General features: G+C 37.5%; 1 long non-coding RNA gene across 1 annotated transcript; it reads right to left on the bottom strand.

Annotated features, from left to right (window-relative positions):
• Positions 1-8,703: 8,703 nt before the first annotated feature.
• Positions 8,704-14,257, bottom strand: LOC309615274. The gene is made up of 2 exons (XR_014236684.1): positions 10,832-14,257; positions 8,704-10,479 (listed from the first exon to the last, which is right to left on the bottom strand). It is a non-coding gene; the product is annotated as an uncharacterized lncRNA (long non-coding RNA).
• Between the last annotated feature and the right edge of the window lie 339 nt (positions 14,258-14,596).

The following is a 14,596-nucleotide window of genomic DNA, read 5'->3' as shown; positions in this document are numbered from 1 at the left end:
AGCAAGACCACATAGTCACTAAACCACACAGGGACAGGAAAATTACCTAAAAAGGTTGCAAAGCCACAATCAAATGGCATATGCCAGGAAATATATAGATCCTATTAGAAAAAATTGATAGTTCTCAATAAAACTCCATCTGGTTTGCCGGAACCTATTCTAGGTCATTTTTATTCATCCCATCCCAAAGTTACAAAATTTGATAAGGCTTGTGTCAAGCCTCACGGAGGGATTTGCAGCCCGTGAGGAAGGGCTCCTGTGTAGATGCTGATAACCACAAAATGTTGTAAAATTTCCCATTAAACTACTGTTGTGTTGACTGATATTATTTCCGTCCATCTGTTTCTCACTGAGAGCAACAGCTTCTTAGGTCTGTTAAAACCATAAGAAAGGAGAATTTTTTCTTTTGAAATGTTGCACCTTCAACACCAGACTCAGAAACTCCTCATCAAATGCAGGTTGATCGGCGTCAACATTCAGAGAACTCAGACATGTCTCCTAAATACCATGTAGCCAGACACAAGTGCAATTTCAATTCCAGACGCACTTTTTAGAGAGGCTTAACAAACATAATAAAGTTGAAAATTTTTCTTCTAAGTCACTGAACACCAAAACAGACTTCCTGGACAGTCTCCATTGTCCATTTCTTGATTTTTCTTGGACGGATGCTCGCATGCTTTGTGCACAAAAGAATTTAAGTATTGCACAGCAGATCTCTAGAATGCGTTCATCTTGCATAATTGAGACTTTATGCCTGTTGAGAACAAACGTGAAGTGTAGACTTATAGTAACTTGATATGTAAATTCATAGAACCACTAGAGGGGCAATGTCATGTCATGAAAAGAGTATAGTTTTATGCCATCTTAAGATGTTTTAACTTCTAGTTTTGTCGCTTTCTACTTATGTGATCCTAGGAAAGCTGTGTAAGTTCCGTAAATCAGATTTTGTCTAAGATGCCTCCCAACTATTATATCCCATGCTGCAATAAAGAAGGCAGCCAATGTTTTAAAAAAGTATTTAAGTATTCAACTATATGTCTAACATAATGGAAACAGACATATAACAAACACTTGGATTTTTTTAAATTCATGTTTTAGTTTTAATTTTTGTTTTAGTTGGGGTACAGATATGTATGTCTTTTTAACACCAAATGTTGAGATCACACAAATCTAGTGTGGTGTAGTATATGAATGGGTTTTGGATACAGGCTAACAAGAATATGAATTCTAAATCCTAATTTAGTGTCTGTGTGAGCTTGGGAAAGGTAAACACTTTTGAGCCTGTCATTTCTGATTTGCAAAGAGATGATACTAAAATCTGTCTTAGTCCACTGTGGTGAAGGCTAAGGTCTGTGGGCTCCATGAGAGCAACATCTTTGCTCTTTACACTGATGTAACCTAGCACAAGGTAAGAATTCAAATACTTATGAATTTGTGGAATGATTAAATGAAACAATATATAGGTGCCGACTGACACATGCTCTCTAGAAATACTAGTTTCTCCCTATGCCAAAAAGGAAAATTTCCATAAATTATCTTAAGCAATGAATTTTATTAATAACTAGGATAAAGAGAGTTGTCTTTTTCAGTAAAATTAACTGACATGGATTATTGAACCACACCAGCCGATTTTGTAATTTGTGTTCATCAAAACCGTCTGTTTGCCATCTACATACACCCTCTCATTTTCAAACGTGCTTTCTCCTACTCCCTATCACCCTTGACTGATTAATTTTTTACCATAGCATTTATTAATTTCTACCATACTAAATAATCTACTTTTTCTTTCCCTGTCTCTCTTCTTCTCACTAGACTGTGGGAAGACAGGGCATTTTGCTTTTTTATTTATTTATTTTTCTACTGCTTTATCTGCAGCAACTAGAACACAGTAGGTGCTCAATAACTAGTTGCTGAAAAAAAGAATTAGACAAAGAATATCAATATTATTTTAAAAGACCTTTCCAAATCTTTTCACATTTTTTTCCAACACACATTTTTGATCGTCGGGATTAGCAAGCACCACGTACATATGTCATTGCTCTCACCCAATGCCCAAGGCAAGTGTCATTAGTTGACTGGTGCTCTTTCCTTCAGGATATGACTACAGATCCTTCATAACCCGTCCAGTGCTCTAGGCAGCTGCTTCCAATTGATCAGTCTCCCCAAATAAGACGGAAACTCTCAGAACCTCCCAAAACCTTACTCTCTATCCTTCCTTTATACCTTGTTATTTTTACCACTGTTTTACTTCTGATTTTTATTTCTTAGAAGTTAGATTGTTAGATCATTTTATACAGCCTAATGTTAGGCAGAGGGTCATGAAAGGACAGTATGAAGGAAACTTGCACATCAGCTATGATTATGCTACCACCTAGCTTTAAGGCTTAGAGAAAACCTAAAGACTTTATACTTCATCAGGTGTGAGGAAGCATTCTTAGAGACTGAGAATCTTGAAAATTGAAATGGAATTTGGGTAAAGTCTAATGAGGCAAAATGTAAACTATGAGAAGATACTTGTTACAAATATAATAGAAAACCATTAATATCCAGGAAGTACTAAAATTCAGAAGGACAAAGAACCTAATTTTCAAAATGGACAGATAAATTGAGCAGACCCTTTAAATAAAAGAAAATAAAAAATAAGTTGCAATAAACATGTGTGGGGAAAAAAGCATCAGCTTTATTATTAATCTTTTAACTACAATGAGACATAATTTCCCACCCCTCTGATAAGGGAAGAATCCATAATTTCAAGTGATTGTTAGGATGTAGAGCAAGAAAATATACAGCACTGATAGGAGTGAAAACTGGTTTAAAAACTTGACAAAAGATGTCTGCATTATCTACTAACATAGAATATGTACATCCCATGACCAGCAATTACACTGCTTGAAAAATGTAGAGAATTTCTTGCCCCGATGACCCAGAAAACATAAATATAAAAATATAACAAATAGCTTAAACAAAGTGTCTAAAAAGAGTAGATGCTTGAATAAATTGTGGGATAGGCATGCAGTCATGCAATGGAATGCTACATGGAAGTGAAAGCAAATGAATAAACAACATACAGTACCATGGAAAATTCTCATGAACAAATTGTTGAGTGAAAATAATCATTGTGAAAGAAAACATATTTATGGTTTTTTTAGATCAAATTTGAAAACATGAACAACTAAAGAAGAAATTTGCACATATTATAAATACTATAAGAAAAATAAAAATATAAACAAAACTCTAGCAGAGGAGACAGATGAAATTGGGGAAGAGCAAACATGAGATCCAGAGTTAATATAATATACTGTTTCCTAAATTTTAGGGGTCTGGGGTACTTAGGCATTCTGTATCATTCTTTACACATTACACATTTTACAAACATTCTTGTAAATATGTTCAACATGTAATAAATACTACAACAAGATAAAAGAGGAATGATATGGTAACATAACAATTATACCAAAGTTCACTAAAAGCTTGATGCTGATTACATACTTCCACTTGATGACTGAGTAGTAATTAGTTGGTGACCCATATTAGAATAGGTTCTATCCAGGAAGAAAATCAGAAAAAGTCAAAGAGGAGGGCACAAGAGTAGGGATGATATAGGGAGGAAAGGACAGAGAAAGGAAAGGAAGAAGAGACTGAGAAAAAGAAGGAAAGGAGGAAATTCAAAGAAAAAGCAGGGAGAAAATGAAGACATTAAAGATGAAGTGTATGCCAGGCATTAAGTTACAAGTGTTTATTTGCTTTATTTAATCCTCATATCAGCATTGTGAGGAAGATCTATTCATTTACACTTTAAAGATGGGGAAACTATCTCAGAAATTAAATATGTAAATATTAGTAAGGGAGGGAGAGAGGGGAGGTGGAAGGAAGAAAAAGAAGAAGGAGAATGAAAAAAGGGATAGAGAAAGGGAACAAGGGAGGAAGAGATGGAAATAAAAAAGGAGAAATGAAAACAGTAGGATAATGTTTTCCTCCAGCAATGTTTATGGAAAAATAAATATTTAAATACTATCCTGTTTTTTTAGGAAAATAACTTTCAAAACTATAGCCTTAACTATAAATTTTTTTCTACATACCTATGAGAGTTAAACACCCAGATAATTTTATTTTCTTACTTTAAAACTGTTGAGAGAAACAATAATTTGTTATCCAGCTAAAGATCTGGAACTCCCTAATTCATAGCCTTTTTGGATGATGTTTCCTAGTTCACCAAATTCTTAAGTCAACTTTTTGTACTTAACCCAAGACCTCCATGGGGAGGCAACTATGGGTTACCTTCACCTCATTTGAAAAACAGGAATACTGAAGTTCAGGGAGGTTAGGTTAAACTTGTAGACATTAGCACTGGAGCTGGGCAAGAGCTCACACATGCTTCGTTCCATGTTTTCATATATTTCATGAACTTAACTCTTCATGATTTTTTCCCCTTGGATTTAAGTTGTGTGTTCATCATATGTTTACAAGGATTTACTAAGTTTATGTGGAATTGAGAAGAGCAAATTAATGGTGTTAAAAATTCTATTGCATTTGCTAGTTATATTAGTATGTGTTGGATAGGAGGAGGAATGTGTGACTATTCAAAACGAAAAGAAAGAGTGACGTTGTGAAGCTCAGTATGCAATTGGGGATTTGCTCAACTTCAGTCTTCAACTGTGATGTTGGTGTCAGTACATTCTGGTTCAAATTAGATCATTCACAATTGCTGAAAGAATGAGTGCACTGCTGGGCTTAATGGAGAGATAATGACTTGCGTTGGGGTTGGCAATTTTGAAATCAAATATCAAAAGAGACTTTGTCCTTTGCAGTTTGGCCCCAGTGTGGGGCCGTAGGTCATCATAATTTGTTGGGTTTTTTTCTCTGTTGGTTTAATCAGCATTCTACAATATCAAGCAACTAACTTCTTTTAGCATTATTTCTCAGTTGCTCTGAAACAAGCTTTTGGATTTTTAAGATGCTGTGCTCTCTAGAATTCTTTGCAAGGGCACATTCTAAGTAGCTGATGCGTTTTATCAGGCATAAACACAACTATGCACACATGGGTAAGGTGTGGCCCCTGCCCTGGAGATTGACAGGAACACAGACACAGGGAAGGGCTGTAATGGTGTGTGAAAGGAGTAGTAGAGGAGAACAGGGCTGTGTGCTTGATCGTCACGGTGACAGTCCGGGGCTGGCACACAGTAAGTCCTTGAAATGCGTTTGTAAGAACAAAAAATACCTTTTTGAAGTAGGTATTTTTATGATTTGCAGAAGTAACAGAATCAACAGAAAACTGGAACTTAGAGAGGGTAAATTATATAACCCAAGTCACGGACTGTTATTACTGGGCAGAGCTGGATCACGTAAAGTAATTGTCCCGTCAGTGTTTATGTGTCATCCTTGTGAAACTGAAAATACAAGCATTGTCTCTTATTTACCCCAGATTAGGACAGTATCCTATACACAGTAGAGATTTTATGAATACTTGTATTATAACTGAAGGAATGAATATGTCAACAACTTCCCTAGATAGTACCCTGCAAAGTCACGTTGGCCCTCTTGAAAACCTTCTGGATGGCCATCTGCAACTTCTTGCCAATAACCCAGTCAGAGACAGGAAAGCACAACCAGCCATTTCCTTTTATACATTTTCCCCCTCTAGGCGCTATTCTGCTGCAGGTGGTTTGAGCTGATATCTAGATGGTAGTATTATTTAATAAATTCAACAAGTATTTATTGAATACCTACAGTGTGCTGAGAACCATGATAAGCAATGTGGACATAACAGAAACTACTGAGGTATTGGGTGAGAAAGAGGAACTAGGAAAACATCTTAGTAAAATGATACTTGTGCCAGAAACAATAATCAGCATCCTTAAGATGAGGGGGCCAAAAGAACATCAGCGGAGGGAGCCCAACCAGTCATCAGAATTCCTTCCGATTTTTTCAGTGCACCCACGCATTGTTCTTTCTGCTTGTCCTTATACTGTTCCTAGCTTTATTCCATTTCTGGACAAAGGTTTCTGCCTCTTGGATAAGCCCTGAAATCCCTTTGCCTGTCCCAAATTTACCTTGATATGTCTACCTGGTTCCTGACCTTAACTATATAGAGCACTCGTGACCTAAACACAAAATAGAGAAAACACAATGAGTTCCCGTATCCCCATCACCCAGTCCCAACAATCACAACAGTTTGTCAGTCTTGCTTTATCTAGCCCGTCCCCACTTCCCCACTCCACCCCTAGAGTATTTTAAAAGCAAATCATAAGCATCATAGTATTTCACTTGTAAATACTACAGTGTGTACCATTGTCAACAAGAACTTTTCCCCCCTTTTATTTTTATCACTTATTCATTTCAGATTTTTGGTACAAGTCCTTATAACAAAGATTGGTAACTAAGAAAGATTCTGTCAGCTCACAATTGGCAGTACTCAGAATCACTTCTTTTGACCCAATGTCATTCAGGTTAAGTCATTTATTTCTTTTGAGTGAGATTTTTCCTAGAAGGTTGACCTCAGTCTCTCACAGAAATCCTTTGTTCGACTGACCCTTTATTCCATATTTCCCAGTCATTTACTGAATCCTTGAAGAAATGTATCTCACATTCTTAAACTAGGAATTCTGTGTCATAAGAATTTTATGGAGTGACATATTAATTAAGACTGTGGTTGGAAACAATATTGGCAAAGAGGTAGACTAACGATTTCTTGAAAGTGACATTGTGTGAATCAAATCTTGTCATCAGTTGTGATATGCTGAACATTTACTCATAATAAAGATCCCGCTTTTACCTGGTGGATGGAGACAAGCTGAGTGGGTTGTCCTGTGGGAAAAATGTGAAAGAATCATTGACAACTGCCATCTATCCAGTGGTTCTGACCCATGGCAAGCAAGTGGCAATCTGATGTGGCATAAATATTAGATGGTGACAAATGACACTGACATTTTTTCAGAAGCAAAGACATGACTCAGACCCAGCAACTTGGCAGATATGAGTGCCAGCATTTGGTGACAAATGGCTCAAATCTGACAGCGTGCTTCACTGCATGGACTTTCATCCATCACAGAGATATTTAAAAAAATCACAGAACACAAAACACCCAACACTCAAAATTGGGTGACAGGAGATGGGAACTGAGAAAAAAGCAAGTCAGAGGCAGTGACAAAGACAGAGAGCCTGAATTGCAAAATAGTGACTCTCGTTTTATTTTAAGATTCCCATTTTTTACCATTCTCCATTCCATAATTCAGAAGTGCATTCTGCTGATACTTTGTTCAAAATCACAAAACAAATAGTGTTGGGAAAGTAAGTGGTTGAAGTTGTGACCTGAGCCCAAAACCTGATCATCAAAGGGTTAAGATGACCTAAGCTTTTTCTGTAAATGTATATTTACATACATATATTAAATATGTAAATGTATAATATATAAAAATACATATGTAAATACATAATTATATGTCTATATTATTGATAAATATATATATATATAAGTTGTGTATAAATATATATCCAAAATACATAAAAATCTCACACAACTCAATAACAAAAAGACAAACAATTTGATTAAAACATGGGCAGAGGAACTAAATAGATATTTTTCTAAAGGAGACATACAAATAGCCAACAGTTACATGAAAAGGTACTCAACATAACTAATCATTAGGGAAATGCAAATCAAAACCATACTGAGATATCACCTCACACCTGTTAGAATGGCTGTCATCAAGAAGACGAGAGATAACAGGTGTTGGCAACAATGTGAAGGAAAGAGAACCTTTGTGCACTATTGGTGGGAATATAAATTTGTGCAGCCACTATGGAAAACAGTATGGATGTTACTCAAAAAAATTAAAAATAGAACTACCATATGATCCAACAATTCTACTTCTGCATGTACATCCAAAGGAAACAAAATCATGATCTTGAAGAGATATCTGCACCCCTGTATTCATTGGAGCATTATTTACAATAGCCAAGTCATAGAAACAACTTACATGTCCATCAATAGATGAATGGATAATGAAGTAAATATATGACTAGTATTCAGTCATAAAGAAGGAAATCTTGCCATTTGCGACAACATGAATAGACCTTGAGAACATTATGCTAAGTAAAATAAATAGTTCAGAGAAAGACAAATACTTCATGATCTCACTTATATGTGGAATCTGAACAAAACATGAGCTCACAGAAACAGAACAGATTGGTAGTTGCCAGAGGTGAGGGTGGGAGGGTAGGAGAAATGGGTGAATGTAGTCAAAAGGTACAAAAAAAAGACCTAGACATTTTTAATATATACATAAGTATATTTACACTGTATAAGATAATCTGCTTCTTCTAATAGCTCAATCTGCTAATAGTACAGTTTAATAGAAGTCAGTCATGATACAGTGAGATTTTGAATTAGAAAGCCCTAGCTTGTGTCTCAGATCTGCAAACTATTAACTGTGTGAATTAACCTTTCTAACCCTCAGTTTTCTCACTTGTTCATTCAAACATCAAATATTTATTGAACACCCTTAATGTGACAATCGCTATTTTTGTCCCTAAAATACAGTGGTAAACATTTGGGAAAGATGACCCCCACCCTAATAAGATTCCAGTGGTATCATACAAAAAATAAACAAATTAAAAAAATAAAGAGTCAAGGTAAATTTGTTTTACCGACAATGTGGAAAATAAAATAAGGTAATTTGGAAATGATTAGGCCATGTTTGGAGGTTGAGGAATCTAGTTTAAACAGGATGGATGAGGAGGACTCTGAAGTGTAATAGTTTTGCCTAAACTATTTTTTTTTTTAATTTGTATTTATTTATTTATTTATTTATTTATGGCTGTGTTGGGTCTTCGTTTCTGTGCGAGGGCTTTCTCTAGTTGTGGCAAGTGGGGGCCACTCTTCATCGCGGTGCGCGGGCCTCTCACTATCGCGGCCTCTCTTGTTGCGGAGCACAGGCTCCAGACGCGCAGGCTCAGTAGTTGTGGCTCACGGGCCTAGCTGCTCCGCGGCATGTGGGATCTTCCCAGACCAGGGCTCGAACCCGTGTCCCCTGCATTGGCAGGCAGATTCTCAACCACTGCGCCACCAGGGAAGCCCCTTGCCTAAACTTTTATAATGAGAAATGCAATCATGAGAGGACAAGAAAGAAGAAAATTTCAAACAGAGAACAGCAAGGGACAGAGTTTCCTTAGAGAATGTGGATGTCAGAGAAATAAAGTGAAGGCCAGTTTGGACATAAATCTCCTGTCAGAATATCAAATTATCAAAATGAGTTTCCTGGAAACACTAAGTTAACGAATGTGAAAGTGTTTTTCCCATGTGCAATGCATGAATCTTCAAAGAACTCCTTCAATGAACATCTGAAAAAATATAATTAGCATGCGAATTTATCATTTAGTAATCAATTGCATCCTAAGTAGTTGGAGCCCGAAGTGAAATGGCAAAGCACTGAGACCATTTACTAGGGCATTGCTTTAATCAGTTACCTGGGAGGTCCTGGTGTCGGGTCTCATTTGGATAAGAGTACTTTCAGGGGTTGCTCTTAGGTATGTAATGGGGGAAGGAGGCATACATTACTTTGTGAATACGAAGATTTTTTTCAATGTTCATAAGCATTTGATTTTTTTTTTACAGGTATTGATGCTAGGATTAGAAAGAATCAAACTGTTAATTCTCTGAGGCATATTATACAACTTGAGTGTTATATATCCTCAGAAGTGCTGACATTCAATATTGGTGTTATCACTGAAGGCATATTCACTCTAGACTCCTACCTGCCCCTGATCCCTCCATCCCAATCTAAACCATCCTTTACATAGCTGCCTCAGTGCACTTCAGGAGACCATGGTTCAAGCGTATGCTTTTCTTTCTCATATAAAAATCTTTCAAAAGCTTCACAGTTTTGTAGATACAGTTCATTCAAAACTTAATTCAAAAAACTGTCCCATATAGCTGATAAGTGCCAGACACTGTAGTTGAATTTAATGATGCATCAATAAATAAGTTAGACACTGTCCTTGTCATAAAGGAGCTTTTATTCTAATGGAATAGATATGTTAAACTAAACAGCAACAATAATAATAATGACAAGAAATTAATACTGTATTAAAATAATGTCCAATCTCCTCTAAAACAAACTATAATCGACATAGAAAAAAATACATAGAAGTAGAACAAATTCAATGGAACTTAACACAGTTGTTGTAAGGGAGCTGCTTGTGGTAGTGGACAGTAATATTACTTCTACTCATTACTAGCTCTTACTGCCTCTTCTTGCATTAAAAAAATACTGTAAAATGTGGTGACTTAAAACAACAATTTATTTGTTCATGGTTATTTGGATCAGCAATTAGAGCTGAGTTCAGTTGAACAGTTCTCCTTCTGACCTTGTCTGGGGTCATTCATGAGTTGTAGATGTCTAGCAGCTCAGACTGGGACTGGGAATCCCAGGTAAACTCATGCACACACCTGGCTATCTGAGCTGGCATCAAGATTGTAACCTTAGGGCTTCCCGGGTGGCGCAGTGGTTGGGAGTCTGCCTGCCAATGCAGGGGACACGGGTTCGCGCCCTGGTCTGGGAGGATCCCACGTGCCGCGGAGCGACTGGGCCCGTGAGCCACAATTACTGAGCCTGCGCGTCTGGGGCCTGTGCTCCGCAACAAGAGAGGCCGCGATGGTGAGAGGCCCGCGCACCGCGATGAAGAGTGGCCCCCCGCTTGCCACAACTAGAGAAAGCCCTCGCACAGAAACGAAGACCCAACACAGCCATAAATAAATAAATAAATAAATAAAAAATAAATTTAAAAAAAAAGTGGGTTATTTTATTAAAAAAAAAAAAAAAAAGATTGTAACCTTAACATAACAGCACTTCTGCTGCTTCTATTGGACAAAACAAGTCACGAACTCAGTCCAGTTTCAAGGGGTGGGGAAATAGATTCCACTTCTTAATGGAAAGATCTAGAAAGAATGTTTGGCCATTTTTAATCTACCACATTTTAGAAAAGCTTATTCTCTCTGAATCTTAACTTACTCAACTGTAGCATGAAGAAGTTACACCTACTTCTCCAGATACTTATTATGCAAAGAATTTGAAATATCTGATATATGGTTTATACTCAGAAAATATGTCACTCTTCTTACCCCCTCCCTTTTACTGAGTGTTATTGTGTACTTGTGAGGAATGTGTACAGTGATGAAGAAAATATGATCTTTTTCCTTAAGAATCTTTTGACTGAAGAGTTTGACATTCAAATGTCATTCACTAATAAATGACATGGGAAAGTTGTAAAATTAGCAAATTGCTTATGAAGTCAGTGTCTTCCTGTTGCTTGTTTTATTAATTTAATTTCTAATATATGTCTGTGATCCAATTCATAATTTGATGCTAACAGATCTTTTCAAGGAGTGGCCCTGTCTTCATAGCATTATTCATTTACCACTCCTTCACTTTGTCACTGATTTCCCTAGCAGACATTTGCCTAGTGCACACCTGGTGATATTGTGCAAGAGGCCGGTGACAGAAAGATGAGTCGAAAATGGTCAGTGATCTTAAAGAAGAGCTTGGTCTTATATATGGAGGCAGCGGTGGGATAAAAATGATAATAGAGGGTGTCAAAGGCTATAATAGAAGAACGCATGTGATTATTCTAAACAAGATATTCTAGATCCATCCCCAAAGAGGTGACACCTGGATTAACTATTGGTGGACTTTAGTTGGGCAAAGAAAGAGGAATCTGAGTCAGATTCTACTAGGCAGCTGTAAGTGTAAGAAAACAGTGATCTGAAGCTGTGGCTGTTCCGTGGGAACCACCAGTTCAGTTAGGCTGCAGAGCAGGGTCCTGATGACCTGGGATAGGGATAGCGAGGTGTGAGAACTGAGTCTAGAAGTGTGAACCGCATGACCTTGAAGGGCCAACTAAGGCACATGGATTTTATTCTGGAAGAAGAGTTTTAAGTTCCCCTTCACCCAGTGAAATTCTTTATCAAAGTCTTTCATGAAGCCAAGCAAAGATCAACATTTTCACTAATCCTAATAAAAACATGAGAGTACCCCCTGGAAATTTGGATAAAATTGAACTTTTATATGTAATACACTCAATTTTCTTCTCCCTCTCTCTCCTGTATTCCATTGTATCCTCCTTATGACCCCCTCTTTCTCACTTCTTCCCCACCCACAAACGTTTATTGAATATAGGCCCCATGATATAGACTGCTAAACACAACTTCCTGACGTGCTTCGAGGGCTCTTCCAAATCAAACCAGCCTTTTCAAATCTTTCTACCTTTGCACAGGAAGTTCTATCAGAGATGCTCATTGCCTTTCTCTGCACTAAGTGGTCTTATCCTTTGAGACTCAGTTCAAACTTTATTTTGTTCCATGAATATTTTTCTCTAGTTCTCCAGAACATTAACCACGTCTCACTCTCACTCTGTACCTCTACATGTGCATCTAGAGTTATAGTATCACATTATCACGGTTCTAGTGAGGGGCCTGGGGTTCTGTAGGTGAACCCCCAACACACACACACACACACACACACACACACACGTTCAGACAAGTACCCAGACACGCAAACCCACACACCAGCACACAGATGGCACTAAGATCAAGTGCCACTGGTCGCTGTGAGATCTTGTCAAACCAGTTGTTCACTCTGAACCTCAGTTTTTTTCATCTATGGAGGAAGAGAGGTTGAAATGGTGAGCTCTCTGTCATCAAAAACAGTAATCCTGTAAGTGAGACACCTCGTAACATGTTCTTTAAGCCATATGCATGCAGCTCCTAACTTCATCTGGTATATTCAAAACCACTAATAATTCCATGTGAGAGTACTAACAGGAAAAATAGTTGGAGATCACATATCTGCCAGACCCAGCTGTGTAGAGGTGACTGTTACACAGGTGACTGTTATACATCTTTGAGGCTCTGTGAATCAGTTTCAGAAAGTGATTAACATGAAGGTTGTGAGTGAGACATAGCCCACTAATTAGAATGCCCTCTGCCTGGCTAATTCTCTTTTGGTCTTTCCTTTTCCCATGTAAGAATCTACTTTTTAAAAAAAAGCTGCTAAGAACTGAGTTGTACCTTTGAGTGGCACATAACTTTATTGACCTGAATGGTGGCTGATTGAGAGATGGCAGGGCTTCACACAGCTTGTGGTGACTCCTGCCTCTTCTGCTGTTCTCCTGGCATCGGATACGTTATGAGAATCTGGGGTCTCATAGAATGTGTGTTACTGTTTATTGTTCCAGGTGAGCTTCTTAATTTTAAAGAGACACTGTTAAGTGGGCAGACCTTGCTGGCACTCTTACCACAGTGATCATTTTGAAACCAGTCAATCCACTGTTAACGGTTTTATTTTCACGGGCCTTTTAGGAAAAAAAAAGAATAGACTTTTGGAGTCATTTAACCGAAGTTTTAAATCCTCATTCCATTCTTTACTAATTTTGTTAACCTTGGGAAAATTTTAAATATTTCTGGTTTTTATTGTCTACATCTATAACATGACGATTCTAATACCCACTGCAGAGATTTATTGTGAAAATGAAAGACTCATATAATACATTTATCATATCATTTGGCACACAGTTGCAACTCACAGATAGTTTCCCCTTTAAAATCCATGTTTCCCTAGGAACATACTGATAATTAAATTGCCCAGCAACAAAACGATATTATCAATGAATGCTTTACCTAATTATGTATTTATAGCAACTAGAATAACAAAAATCGGAGTTCTTTTTGTTTGTTCATTCATTTGTTTTTGTGTTTATTCGCTTAAATGAAATTTAGTATATGGAATTCCACGAACACCAAATTATTAAAAAAAAATCCTAATGAGTGAAAATAGTTAGGACCCAGAAAGATGGGCAAAACAGCTAAGCAAAGTAAGATCAAGGACAGGTATTCAGGAATCATCACCATTCATCCAGAATCTTTCAGTTTTACTGCACTAGCACTGCCACTGGATTAAACAAATCGGGGCCAAGATGGGAGAAAAGGCAAGTATTTGGGCAGAGAACAGAGAATAGCAGGCCTCTAGGAGGAGGGGAAGAAACTGCTACTCTATGGGTTCCTACCTCCATTGCCTCATTGAACACGCTCTCCATTAAGCTTTCTCATGCTCTGTGAGTCCTCATTACTAGACAGTCTGCTGTTGTTGGCTGTCTGGAAGCTAATACTGGCCTTAACCCACCTGCCCCAAACCTGGCAGTGGACCTGATAACACAAGAACTCGCTCATTCCTTTCTATACCGGGTTTTGTTCTATTACAGAACTCACTGGACTGAATGTCTGTCTCTGTGCCCCTGTCTTCCACTGCACTGTGACCTTCTCTACAGGATGGGTGAGTCTTATCTTTGGGCAATTGCAGTGCCCAACTGGTAGGAGGAGACCAGTTACATTTATTAAATGAATAAGTAAAAAATGAATGGATGAAAAAATGCATTAAGAGCCATGAACTGATCATTAAGGAAACTTCAAACTCTAATATTTTATAATTCTACTTTACCCTCTGTTGGGTATACTTATGCTTACAAATATTAGGAGGGAGCTAATCAACATTCGCTGAGGGGCAGTATATAGAGAAAAGTCTGGTTGAATTTTCTTCTGATCTGA

Source organism: Balaenoptera borealis (genome assembly GCF_965194805.1).
Source record: "Balaenoptera borealis genome assembly, chromosome: 17".
NCBI lineage: Eukaryota > Metazoa > Chordata > Mammalia > Artiodactyla > Balaenopteridae > Balaenoptera > Balaenoptera borealis.
The sequence above is the reverse complement of the archived record's forward strand: the minus strand, read 5'-3'. Positions and strand labels throughout refer to the sequence as shown.